The sequence below is a fragment of the Lissotriton helveticus genome, chromosome 12 (genome assembly GCF_964261635.1).
Source record: "Lissotriton helveticus chromosome 12, aLisHel1.1, whole genome shotgun sequence".
Classification (NCBI taxonomy): Eukaryota; Metazoa; Chordata; class Amphibia; order Caudata; family Salamandridae; genus Lissotriton; species Lissotriton helveticus.
This window is the reverse complement of record NC_136073.1, coordinates 456,972,249-456,986,694: the sequence shown is the minus strand read 5'-3', so window position 1 is coordinate 456,986,694 and position 14,446 is coordinate 456,972,249. Positions and strand designations below refer to the sequence as shown.

Below are 14,446 nucleotides of genomic sequence, written 5' to 3'. Positions count from 1 at the left end.
CAGTGCGCGACTAGTACCCAGCTACATTACAGGACTCATTTACACAGAGGTTTATATGTTAATGTCCAAAACCAGCACCGTATGGTGCAGTGCCACACTGTAAAGAATACACCACTCTCCCACTCCAAAGTACTTCATACCAATGCTTAACTATTGATTACTCTTGCAGACCTGCATTTCTGCTGCAGCGCTTCTAAGAAACGCAATAGTGGTGGTACCCAACCACCACCAACCTGTAGTCGTAGGCGCCTTTCAACTGCCTGAGAGACATTCAGGAACACATATTTCCTGTAACTGTCAATTGCATGTCTGCAGGAAGAGAAAGTACGAATACGACACATGCGCAAATTACATAGAAAAGAGTTGGAAGAAGGGACCAAGGTTATACAAACTTCAACAAAATCATGTGAGCCGGTCCTGAGCATCCACATAAGAGCCGGACTAGATGAACACACATCCGCTAGAGTTAGATCGCTCACAACTGACTTGTTAATGGAGTGAGAAAGTATTTGGAGATAACCCCCTACTCTTCCAGATACACTTCCACCCAGTCCCAAGCTGACTGCTGTCTTTCGATCTCTGATATTCACAACCCCATCACTCGATTCTACTCTCCCGTTTTCTTCCTCTGTCAATGGATTCGCCTCCCTTTCTTGTCTTTCCTTTCTCTTTTGTCCTAAAATGAAGTTCCATTGTGGAGGACACCGAAGTCACAGCCTTAGCACTAGAGCAGTTAAAGGGCTCATTTGTTTCACCCAAAGAAAGACATGGTCGGAAGGCAAAAATGAGAGAGATTATGTCTGACTCTTTCAAACACAAATTAGAAATAAGTGGCTATCAGGTCCAAGATGCCACCGGAATGGACAAGTGCTATTCTTCCGAACTCAGTGACCAAAACAAACTGCATTTAGGGTTTTTTTTACCTCATGGCCATTACTGCATTTCTTTTCAGTTATAATGCTAATGTCCTTCCCTTGGTGGACAGGAGTAGGATGTGCACCATGAAGTTGAACATGTCATCTCTGCCTGGCTGTACAATCATCGTAACTGTTATAGCTAGGTTTTAGATAATTTGCTTCATTGCTAGGTTTTTGATAATGTGCTTCCACTCAAACACAGACGACCCCACACATGCCTCAAGCTTATTTATGGTTTCCACTCCATCACCCTTAAGCTGAAGCATAAATTGGGTGTCTCATTTGCACAGACAAAATAGGTAAAATCGAAAAGGAGAGGTGAGTTGGTACATGCATTCATTATAAAAAAGAAAACTAAAAAACTTTAACAAGCTCAATGTCACTGAAACTGCTTGTCATGTGACAGGAGGTAACTGCACTGCCAAAGTGTGCTCTGAAACAAATACCCATCAGAGTCCCATCTCAGAAGCACATTGATGGTTGATTGAAAACAGGATCTGATGGTCCATGGCACTAGACGGTTACCATCACCAGGCATGAGGAACATACACCCACACTAAAGAGGCCACTGTAGAAGGCAATGCCTTTGTGATATTCTACATCATGAAACAAAATCTCTTGACAGCAGAGCAGGAAATTGGCAGTCTCAAGTCAGCAACACTAGGAAAATTGTCTACCATACAACCATGTATTATCTGAGTGTGATCATCAAAATTTGTATTTAATCTACTCCATGAAGGTTGAACCAGAAAGGTTTGTAACTGCTGTAAGAACCAATGTACAATTACAGAAACGCTAAATGATAGGCCTAGGCAAGTTGTGAGGTTGTAGGCATGTGTCCAGTTGCTAGATCCATCTTTTGATAAGGTATTAACTTTGGATTTTCACAAAGCCCTGGAATTTTTGTGTTGTGTTTTTTTAAGTGTTCTTGATTTAGGAAGCCTTCTCTGTTTTCCTTCTTTCTCAATCTTTTGATAACATTTTTTACTCCTATATGCACCGGTTCATCGCATGCTCTATATAAAATTCCTGTCTATTTTATTATGTGCACTCTTCACAAGATTCTTGTTTATAAATACTCACAGTTCGACGCCAGGTAAGAAACTGCAGACTTTTTTAAACTGTCAAAATATCACTTAAATACTATCACCAATTAGCTGATTTCATATTCTAAATGAACATATGTTGGCAAGGGAAGAAGCTCAGCAGAACAGGGCTCTGTCATTATACTTGTTCATGCAAACAAATGCCCTTCTATTACAAATGTTGCAAAGACAAGATGTCTGAAAAATACTCACAGATTACCAATCCAGGTCTACTCCTTCTTTTGAATGTAAAATTGAAGGCACAAAGGGAATAGGATTCACACAAAGTGCGACTTGAGTGTGAGTACTAAGCAGGCTACCTAGGCAGGAGTGCCATGCAGAATGCAACATAGATAGGTAAAGGTTCAATACTGAATGTCACGGGTGCCATTTTAACTAGGACATGTGTTGTGCAGAATGTGCCCTGCCCAATGTGAAAACCAGGCCATGGGCAATTCATATAAAGCAGCGTGCAAATAGAACCAATGTCAAATAGCACACTAACACATGCCAGCAGACCTGGTTCTGCCTGTTTGAGAGACAAATGGTTTTATTTGAGTATTCTCTCGCTTAAAATTGCCTCTGATTAAATAGAAGCCAATGGGGAAATTTCAAAATCTCCCACTTTGCCGGTTTAAATGTTGGCATGTATGCACACTATCCAGTTTCAGTATATTCTAGGCATGCCACACCTGATCCTGTCGAGCCCCGGCCAATGTAATTCACTCACTGGACACGCCTGAATCCCAGAAACGTACGCTGAAGCACACGGGGACTTTCCAGCTAGTCTGTAGCCGGTTGACAATGGCAGTCAATCGGTGCTTTAAATGGGCCGGTCCTGTCCGGTACTGAGTACCGGCACTTTTTTATTTTGAGAGGGAGAGTACCTGCACTTCTCAAGAGTGACGTTATACTTTAATTTTAGAGTACCGGCACTTCTCAGAAAAAAGCGGGTACTCTGGTGGAGGGTACCTTCACTTCTATTTTTACATTTCAAGCACCGCAGTCATGGATAAATGTGTCCGTCATTCGCCCTGCAGACCAGGGATGGGCGGTATCAAGATCCACCGGCACCACCACGGGTCATCCCACTCCAGCCTCTCTTTCAGTTCCACGTGCGGCTGCAGCCTGTGGCGTGACAGGTAGGCAACACCTGGCCCACCCATACTCACTCCCTCCTCCAAACCGGGCTGCACGCGCCGTCTTGCCGCAGGATTACTGGGACAGAGCCAGGTGCGGAGTCCGCAGCCAGTCAGCGCGCGGGATTGTGTGCGGCGCAGCCGGATTGGAAGAGAGCCGCCGATGCTTCAAAACTTAGGTCATGTTAGACATTTCACAGTCCACCGCACTCATAGGCAGATCCCAGAATATACTCAGGCGCGGATTGGTTGCTCCACGACCCGGAAGTGCTGATATTACGGGCACATGATAGACTCCGAGAAAAACAACGGTCATTAAGCTGAAGTCAACTGCACGTAAAGTCACCCCCACGCGTTTGCAGCGTTCTCTTGCTACCTGTCCGGAATCATCGATGGGGGCACGACTGTTTAGCCGCTCAGTAGTAGATTTGACATTGACGCACCGGTCTAGAGGAATCGCCAAAGAAGGTGAGTAACCTGGACTGCATTGAAAATGATGCATCATCATAGTTTAGATATAGGCAAAGGGCCTCTTTCCTAGTCCTGAACGATGCACAGAGATAGAACAACGAATGCAGATCGAATCTACGCCATTCAATGAATGCTCCCAGTACCGAGTAGAAGACGACGCTTTCAAAATATACATTCCTAATGTGGTGCACTGGTTGAAGTGGGGATCAAAAAGTAGGGGAACTGGGAGCAGAGAACCAGAGTGAAGGAATAACCTGCAGATTGGGTCAGTGAGCGGAGTCCAGGTGCGGCTAGTAAGAGCAAAACCTCAATTTCTTGTATTTGTTTGGCATTTCACTGACCAGTTACAGCTTATTACGTTATTTAATTCAACCAAATGGATACACGTGTTCATGTTTTTTTAAGGTTAAATATGAGTTATTGACATTAAAATACATTGACAAAGTGGGATATGTTTCCAATCACAGAGTGTCCCAAATACGCTTAAAAGTGTAATCACAAGCCATTTGTCTCCGAGCCATGGAGTTTCTGTGATCAGCACTTCTCTCTTTTTCCTCAAGAGCAGTTCAAACATGAATGGCAAAATATTCTAGTTTGCAAATGTTTTCAACCTAATTATGGCTCTTTCATATTTGCCACATAATGCATCATCTGCTGCATAATCAGATAATTTGAACAAAATAAATTGTTTGTAGCTCAAACTGATCAAAAGTTGCAAAAAAAGTGACTTGTGTTGCTGCGAAGTGAAGGGCCCTTTGCAAAGGTTGACTCGTCACCTTTTTCACTGCTGCATTTGTATAGTACACTAGTACTAATGAGGCAAAATCTTTGCAGAGACTGTTGGTATGTGTAAAAAAGTAAAAATAATAAAAGTATCAGAAAATGTACCACATTACGCTGCAGCTTTTTTTTTTTAGCTGCATGATTTAGTCACGATTGGGACATAATTTTGTCCTCAATTGCTGCATAATTTGAGTGCCTCCAAAGCAGGCAGCACATGTTAAAAGTGTTTGTGCATGAAGCAGAGAGACCGTGAAGTTTGCAACTTAGTTTGGTGTGTGTGTGTGCGCAAATCCTGCCCTGCTGATCCCTGGCGAGTTGCACTACTGCTGAAACGAGGTCAATAGGTAGGTACCAATGGGTAAAGCAGACTGGCCTCAAGGGTCCTGTAACCTCAGTGACAGGGCCACTGTCGCTCTAGGGTGTGCTGCTTCGTAGGCCTGCCCTCAAGACTGGAGGTGAACTTCAGTATGGATTGTGGTGGACAGGTCTTCAAGTTTAACCCACACTTGCCACCGCTAGGGTCCAACTGCTGGTGCTAAGTTACCAGCGCCTCTTAAGTCCAGCGGGCTTGCCAAGGTCTAGCATTGGAATGTGCTCCCTCAGGACAGTGGTCTGGTGGGCTGATCATGAAGGCTGAACCTGGCTGGCTAGTTCCACATTCGTCTGCCCTGGCCATAGAGCCATATCCTCTCCCCACTGAACACCACACTGCCTCACTGAGAGAACATTGCAATGCCTTCAGCTACAGCCCAATTGTGACCTGTTATAAACACCTGGATACGACTCAATTGAAATTGTGCACTAGACCTGATGAATATGATGCCTGAAGAAAAGGTAATAACATCCTGGACAAAGCAAACACTCATAGGTAAAGCAAGTGTAAGCAAAGCATGTGAAATGTAGGCAGGAACAACGTAGTTACCTTAACGCTTTTACACTTATTATTCCAAAATCAATTCGTGTTTTTGCCTGAAAAGTTAAGGACGGACTACAGGGCCTGGAAGGGCCTGTTTCAATGTCCATTGCTTATATCTTTACAAAACGTAATAAGTATGGTTTAAAAAGACCACATCCCTGAGCACATAGCTTCATGAGTCTGGAACTACAAAGACCAAAGAGATTATTTTTTCCCTCTCAAAAGTTCATAACGGCCCTAGGCCCTCCTATTCTATCAATACCAATGCATGTATGGCCAATGGTAGACTAATGTCAAGTGCCTCGAATATGCAAACATGTACATGAAGGAAAGCAGCAATGGAGCAAATATGCACAGCCACAAAGGGACCAAGCAGATATTCAAAGATTCAGACAGTATCTGCAAACTATGCTTTTCAGCCATGCTTTCTACCTGGACAACTGATAGTATGATCAATCCTTGTCTTCTCCTAAAACACTAGGTTTCAGCCAGCAGCCTAATGCAGCAGAAGGCCAAGCCGACTCACAGCACCAGTACTGAGTAGCACAGGCCGACACCACATAACTTGTACAACAGTGCTAAACTCCGACCATTCCACTCTCCTACACTACTCTAGTCCGCTCTACACAAACCTTCTGTTTTACTTCAGTTTGTTCTACACTGCTCCACAACGCTCTATGCCCTTCCAAACAGTGGCACTCTACACCACCCGCCACATCATAACACTCTACTCTACTCCACTTTACGACACTGCATACCACTCTCCTTTCACCCACTAATGTTAGCCATGCTGAACAGCAGCCACGCTGGTGTGCAACAAGGCTGAAAAATATTGGAAAAGCCATTAGCTCTTACATAGGCAAGCACTGTGGCTTTCTCCGGTGCTTTTTTTTTTTTTTTAGTTCCACCACCAGATGCTCTTTGGGAGAGTCTGGTGAAGTATTGTCCCTTCCCTAAGCACTACGCCAAAGTCCCATTCCATAGAAGTGTTTGTAATTTCCAGGGCTTGCTTTTGCTAAACCAGCTACTTTCTTTATCTTAAAATAGATTTTTGAGTTCGAACTTTTCTCTTCTTTCTTCAAACTGACTTCAACATTGTGCACTGGCTCTCTTTTCTATCTGACTTATTAGCCTTTTCTACCATACTAAGGCCATCCGCCCCTTCTCCTTTCTTCTCCTTGTCCTTTCTTCTTCTTTTTTCTTTCTTTCTTTCCCATTTTGCTGCTCAAAACGAAACTATCCAGGCCTACAAAGGAATCTCCAGTTCAGACTTGAACAGTAACAGCAGCCAAATGCTTGTGCACTGCCATAATTGTGGCTTCACCCTGTATGTTATCGAGTAAACTGTTTCAAAATTCCCTATCAACTTAATTCCTTAATCAAGAGCTGGTGTAACTCTATCCTCCTTCTGGATTATTTTTAACAGTTCTGATAAACCGCAAATGAGTGTGTGCCATGTGTAGTAGTACTTGCACAGATTATTCTGCATGTAGTACATGCTTCTACAGGTGGTACTATACTAAGTGGACAAACGTAGATGATGGACGGAGTGCTGAAACTTTTCAGACACTCACCCCCAGTCACAGATCTGGGTTGAATCCATCCTCATTCTTTAGCTCACTCCACGACCTCAGTTCAGACCCAGCTATATGCAAATCAGTCTTGACCCTGTGCCATATGGGAACAGTCCAGCCCGAACTGCCAAGCCAGGTCTTCCCTGAAGACTAGCTTGAATCCAGTGGCAAAGTGAGCAAGAGACCCACGTCTGGGCATACCCTGCTAACTTAGGGGGAACAAAGCAAACACAAGGAGATGATGGACCGAGCGCTGAAACTTTTCAGACACTCGCCCACAGTCACAAATCAGGGTTGAATCCATTATCCTTCTTTAGCTCACTTCGCCTCCTCAGTTCAGACCGAGTTATATGCAAATCTGTCTTGACCCTGTGCCTTATGGGAACAGTCCTGCCCAAACTGCCAAGCCAGGTCTTCCCTGAACCAGAAACAAGCATCCTGGCGCCGGTTTCTGGGTCACACCCTTCATCAGCCAGGCTCGCTTAAATCCAGTGGCAAAGTGAGCAAGTGACCCACGTCTGGGCATACCTGCCAACTTACGGCGAACAAAGCAAACACAAGGAGATGATGGACGGAAACCCCGAAACCGGTCCTAGGATGCTTGTTTCCAGTCCCGGGAGGACCTGGTCTGGCATTTCGGGCTGGGCTGTTCCCATTGGGGGCAGGGTCAAACTTGATTTGCATATGGCCTACAAAGGAATCTCCAGTTCACAGACTTGAACAGTAACCGCAGCCAAATGCTCGTGCACTGCCATAATTGTGGCTTCACCCCGAATGTTATCGAGTAAACTGTTTCAAAATTACTTATCAACTTCATTCCTTAATCAAGAGCTGGTGTAACTCTATCCTCCTTCTGGATTATTTTTAACAGCTCTGATAAATCGCAAATTAGCGTGTGCCATGCATAGTAGTCTAAATACTTGCACAGATTATTCTGTATGTAGTACATGCTTCTACAGGTGGTACCATACTCAGTGGACAAAAGGAGATGATGGATGGAGCGCTGAAACTTTTCAGACACTCTCCCCCAGTCACAGACCTGGGTTGAATCCATCATCATTCTTTAGCTCACTCCCCCACCTCAGTTCAGACCCAGCTATATGCAAATCAAATGGGTGGGTCCGCACTGGAATGGCACGGTGAGCAAAGAACCATTGATTTAGGCCCAGCTCTCTGTACTGGGGAGAATGCATGATAGTGTTCTGCATTCTGTCCATCAATTGTTATTTTTGCACCATACTAAGTGGAACACGCATAGTCAGCTTTGTATGGTTATCCTGGAGTGCCATGTGAGGATAGATGTCTTCTAATTGATTTTGTTTTGTGAGCAAACCAAAATTGAATCTTGTCTTGCTTTGTGGGTGCTTTTCCCATAATATCATTAATAGTCTGTGAACTAATTACCTACACTGCGGGATGTACTTGTTGTGCATGGCTGATACTATTGTCACAGTCTCCGATTGTAAAACGAACAGCCTTAAGTCGGCTATAGATAGCCAACAACTGATTTCATAATTGTATTTAATATAGTGCACACAGATTTGTTACATATAGATATGGTGTGTACATGCCAGGTAGCCCCCTCATTGCTCAAGGGACCCTTCTGATATTCTGAAACGCATGAGATAATTGTCAACCAAACCATGTTTGTTGTAATTGAAATCCTATCAGGATTTCTAAATCACTATATGGTTCATAATTAGATAATGCAGAAGCCCTATATGCATGAAAGTCCCATGTTTTGGGATCTACAGAATCCATCTCCACCAATATTTCAAAAGGGTATGCAGTATGTGAATTTACAACAAAAGTTACTGTACCCTAGCCATAACGTGTCGCGAGTGGTGTATTATAATTTATTCCAATTTGAATGGTTTGCATTTTTCGTAAAACTGATTTAAAACATTAGATCAAAATGTGGAAATATCTATGAATAGTCAACATACCATCATTAGACCGAGAATGTGGTAGACTGTAGCCTACACACCCCATTGAGCATTGCACGAGGGAGGTTCCAATTAGGCAATGTTAAGCCTTGAGACTCCCAGGAGTAGTAGTTTTTGGTGGACTCCAAACCTCCTTTCGCCATGCATAGACCCATTCGAGAATTCACACTAGGAACAACAAAATCATTGTTCTCCAAGAAGAGTGCTGTGGCCTCTGTCTACAGTTTTCGGCTACTTGACCCTCCCAAGTGCTGTCCTCTGGGAGCAAAGATTCCTCTTTCCCATAATAGTGTATGGATATTGTTGGCAATGGCCCTTTTTGTGGGGTTATCCCCAAACTGTTTGCTTTTTACTCCTATTTTTCCCTGACCTGTTTGTGTTGGTTTTAGGACTCTGGGCACTTTACCACTGCTGATCAGTGCTAAAGTGCATATGCTGCGGTGTAAACTGTGTTATGGGTTGGTATTTCCATGATTGGCTTATTTAATTATGTGTCAGTCCATGGTAAAGTGCACTGTGAGTGCCAGGGCCTATAAATCAAATGCTGTTGGTGGGCTGCAGCTCTGGATTGGGCCACCCACGCAAACAGCCCGTAAAGTGTAACTCTGGCCTGCCATTGCAGAGCTTGGGTGCAGCCTGGGGCTGCGATGTCGACTTGGCAAGTGCACACACTTGCAAGTCCCTAAACCTTCCCTTTTCTTCTTGTGAGTCGCCCCTAAGGTAGGCCCAAGGTACCCCTATGGGCAAGGTGCATTGTATGAGAAAGGTAGGACATGCCCTGGTGTGTGTGGCATATCCTGATAGTGAATTACAACTTACTTTGTTTTTCACTATTGCAAGGCTACCTGTTCCCCATAGGCCAGAGTGGGTAGTTTGATTATAACATCCTATAATCCTAACTGACTCGGAACATGGTAGAAATTCGAATTTAGTATGCCTTAACTCAGAATGATAAAATACATCTTTTAGTGAAGTTGATTATAACATTCGGTGTTTGAAAATACCACTTTTCGAAAGTAGATATTTTCTGACCTAACCATCCAGCCTGCCTCGGTTAACTTGTGTATGGTCTGTCTGGTTTGTGTGTGACAGGGGCTGGGGGAGACTCCAGGAGACAGGGTGAGTCAGCACAGGGCTGAATAGACACATCTACACTTAGATGGGTGGGAGGAGTCACACCTGGGTCTGATTAGGGCTGGGCTCGCCTTCCACAATGCTGGCTCCACCTCCCACAATGCTGGCTCCACCTCCTGTGATGCGTCTGATGACCCTGGCCCACACTGACAAAGGAAGAAGGTGCACACTGGCAGAATGCACCCAGAACTGGTTTGAACTAGGTCTAGGCCCCTCTGCCTTCAGAGGACAAAATATTTGCTGGTATAAATATTGGGGCCCAGACCCCAGAGATTGATTATATCTGAACTTAGGAGCCAGGAAGAAGAACCGGGAAAGCTGAAGGAGGAGTACTGCCCCTATGCTGCGTGTTGAGGGGTTGGCCTGCAGTGGTTGCTTCTTTCTTGGGTAGGGAAAGTACTGGACTGTGCTTTCATCATCCTGCTGTTAGAATTTTCTCCAAGGGCTTGAAGTAGAGCTTGCCTCCTGTTGGAAGTCTCCGGGATAGAAAAAGACTTCAGGGAACTTGCTGGAATCAAGGAACCTGCCAAGAAGAAGAGCTGTCAGGAGGAATACTGTCCCTTTGCTGTGTTGTTGCTTTGTTGGGTTGGCCTGCAGCTGCTGCTTCTGCCTTGGGCAGTGAAGCGACTGGACTGAACTTTCTCCACTTGTGCTGAGTATCTCCAAGGGCTTGAGGTAGAGCTTGCCCCCTGTTCAAGAAGTCTCGTGAACAGCAATGACTTCAAGCCCTTCGACACCGCTGCCAACACCGTGTCCCGAAGGCACCTCAGAGGGCACCGCCGCCCTGGTTTCACCAACGCAGCCACCTAGCTGCTGCTTGCACTGCGACCTGTGGGCTCCGCCTCGCTTCACGCCGAAGCTTTGGCACCGCAGAGAGCACCGCGATCCTGGTTTCACTGATGCCGCCACCGAGCCGTTGCTCGCACCACGACCTGTGGGCACCGCACTCCGCACTGCCTCGCTTCACGACGACGCCTTGGAATCCCCGTTGATACAGCTTCACGCCGGAATCGACGATGCTGCTTGCATCGTGGTTCGAGGGCGCCGCTCATAAAAGTTACACGACGCACCGCCCTCATCCCGTGGCCTGCCGGTGCCATTGACTCCAGTTGTCAGCCGACGACATCGCTTCAGCCACGCCGCTGCTGCACCGTGATCTGCCAGCACCGTGACGAGCACCGCCTTCATCTCCCAGACGACGCCACTGAGCCGCTGCTTGCACCACATGCTGCACCGCTGCACTTTGCACCGCAGCACCCGACACCTGCGGACACCAGCGCTCCTGATTCCATCAGAGAGGAGATCGACCTGCAACGGGTGTGACGACGAGAGGTCATAGACGACCTGCATCTCTGAAAGGTACTGTTTGCGGGTCTTCCCGACACCGCAGCCGACCCGCGACGTCGCGGTCAGCCAGAACTGTTTGGATTTGTTTGTTCAAGACACCGTCATAGCCCGGACGGAGCTATCGACATCAAGGTACTGTGTTTTCAACGTATCTTGGCAATTTAAAGACATCTTGCAACACATCTATTTTTAAAGTACTGTACTGTGGATTTTTATCGTATTTGGTCTTGCTTAAGAATATAAAATATTGGCTATTTTTCTAAACTGGTATGGTGTCCGTTTAGAGTGCTTACACTGTATTACTGTTGGTTATATGCAAATGCTTTACACACTCCCTCTAAGATAAGCCTGACTGCTTGTACCAAGCTACCATGGGGGTGAGCAGGGGTTATTTTAGGAGTGTAACTCCCTTATCCTGATTAGAGTGGTGGTTTCTGCCTGGCTTTGGTGCAAACCTTAGCCAACCAGAAATCCCATTTCTAACATTGGTTGTCAGCGGTGAGGATAGGACTTGTGTTTGCCCTTGACTTATAATGATTGGTGTGCACTACTACCATATCGCAGACCATTACGTACCACATACTGGTTCTTTTTCTTTTTGGCCTATTTTTGATCTTGCCAGTTTGAACTTGCTACTTCATCATGCCTGAATCAATTGCATAATCTGTTGCATCCTTGGAAATTGCCTTTGCGGAGGCTATGTTGGAATCCTACAATGTTAAGGAATTGAGAGCGATTTGCAAATTCTGTGAGTGACGGGGACTTGTAAAGTTTATTGTGCCCTCCTCCTTCCCTTTTGTTTGGCATAATCCTCCTCCATTATAACATTGCTAAAAAGCTTAATTGTGTCAGAGAGAGAATAAGAAATCCCTATTACCTAGACTTCAGTTGGTTTTGCGAACCCGTAAACTAGTATTGGCAAAGTCGTCCCTGTTTGAAGACCTCTGAGGAGTGCCTCTTTCAGTAAAAGGGAGGGGTTAGGCGAGTGTAGTTTCTAGACGAGCCTCTATGGTGAGGCTTCTGCCAGCACCGGAGAAGTTGTTTCAGGCTGCTAAAAGATCTGCAGGTGTGTTATGTTCGTGGCAGAGTGGAACCATGAGGGAAATGCCATGGCTGCATGTCCATCATAGTAGTACTTGCAGCACTAGCTAGCTATAGCCAGATGCTAAAATGGTGCCCATCGCCAGTCTTAGTGTGGGTTTTATTTTGATGGCTTCACATCAGTAATCTAATAAAGTCATCAGATAAGCTAACATGAAGCCTGTGGGCTGCAGAAAAAAATGCCACACGTTGCCAGGCAGGTTTTCCCCAGCATGGGACCACTAAATTGCATTTTACATTACAAAAAAATGAGTGAGACCTGATTTATAAGCTCTAGTCAAGGGCCTAAAAAGTGTGAACAATTGGTAAAATGGTATCGCCGTAAAACCCCTGGTACGGATGGTTTACCAATCGAGTTTTACGCAGCATATGCAGACATACTTGCCCCACGATTGCGAACTGTCTACAGGGAAGCGTGAGACACCGGGATATTGCCTGTGACTGCCCGGGAGGCCCTTATAATCCCGTTATTGAAGCGTGGGGGGGATGCCAGCTCTCGCTCAGCTTATCGACCATTATCCATGCTTACGGTTGACTATAAGATCTTGAGCAAGATTCTAGCGACACGACTCCTAACACACATGAGGGCGCTGATTCATACGGATCAGGCGGGTTTCATTCCCCAGCGCACCACGGCGACATGTATACGCCGGCTCATTCGGCTAATGGGGGAGAATTTTGAAGGGCTCCCAAAGGCTGCTGTGCTTTCAATCGACATTGAAAAGGCATTTGACAGTGTAGAGTGGCCATACTTATTTCGAGTTCTGGAGGCATTCGGATTGGGCGACCGGTTTGTAAAATGGACTACGTTGCTCTATAATGCAGCTACGGCTAGGGTGAAAACGGGAGCCACAATATCAGCTGCATATCGGGTGGGCCGTGGGACGCGCCAGGGGTGCTCACTGTCCCCCCTTTTGTTTGCGCTGGCCATTGAGCCCTTAGCATCCCATGCTCGGCTAGGTCAGGCGTACGAAGGTTTGATACTGAGGACCGAGACCCAGTATATCTCTCTGTACGCTGACGATTTACTGATGTTCCTGGCGGATATACGCGAGTCACTACACGGAGCCGAACTCCTGCTTCATAATTTTGGCCATCTCTCGGGACTGAAGGTCAATTGGGGAAAGTCTTGTCTCTTCCCAATGGCCCCCAGAGAAAATGCACCCCCAGATCACCGGAAACCTTCGCTGGGAGCATCACTGTCTCCCGCATTTGGGTACCCATATCTATCACTCTCAACTAGATCTGCTGGAGGGCAATGTGCACAGGGCGATCAGGAACCTACAGAGTAGCATGGGGTTTTGGCGTACCCTGCCTCTCTCGGTAGCGGGGAGGGTGGCCCTGCTGAAAATGGTGGCGCTCCCTCGCCTACTGTATTTTTTTTGCACATTGCCGATATGGATCCCAGCGTCAGTTTTTCGGAAACTTCGTTCCTTGACCACAGGATTCATCTGGGGTTCGGGCAGACGAGTCGCTTTGACCACCCTGCTGCGTCCCAGAGCTGAGGGAGGCCTAGCAGTCCCTGATTTTGAATGGTATTATCTGGCAGCACAATTGCAATGGTTTACGCAGGCAGTGGCTCTGGAGTTCAGGGGGGCCGGAAGGTCCGCAGGGCAGACTGATTCCCAGACACGTACTCTTTTATAATATTACGCCAGAGGATCGACTTAGATCAACTCGCACTTGAGGAACGCACCATTCGTCTCTGCTGGAATCGGAGTCATAAACGATCGGGTACCACTCATCCGTATGCACCGGAGATTCCTCTGGGAATGTGTACGGATCTCCCGCACGGCGGCAATTGGTCGACACTGGCTGGTTGGGAAGACCTTGGGCTGCATATGATTGGCGATGTATATAAAGATGGGACCCTACAGACTTTTCAGGAGTTGCAGACTGCTTACGGGCTCCCGAGGGGAAATTATCTGCTTCATGCTGCGTTGATCGCTGGCATCCAGAAACATTGGAGTATGGGGCTCTCTGAGCCTCCGACCTCTGTGGGCTGCCAATATGTGGTTATGGCCGCTGGTACT

The 14,446-nt window shown here is 46.2% G+C and overlaps 1 protein-coding gene across 5 annotated transcripts in view; it reads left to right on the top strand.

The window, feature by feature from the left end:
- The first annotated feature begins 3,403 nt into the window (after positions 1-3,403).
- The window catches only part of TCL1A (TCL1 family AKT coactivator A), a 33,981-nt gene continuing 22,938 nt past the window's right edge, over positions 3,404-14,446 (top strand). For 2 of the 5 annotated variants that reach the window (XM_078668371.1, XM_078668372.1), the window contains exon 1: positions 3,405-3,609. The gene's annotated coding sequence lies outside the window, so the exon portion shown is untranslated. Of the gene's footprint in view, positions 3,610-14,446 lie in introns of all 5 variants that reach the window. The other 3 variants (XM_078668376.1, XM_078668374.1, XM_078668373.1) reach the window with 2 other exon arrangements.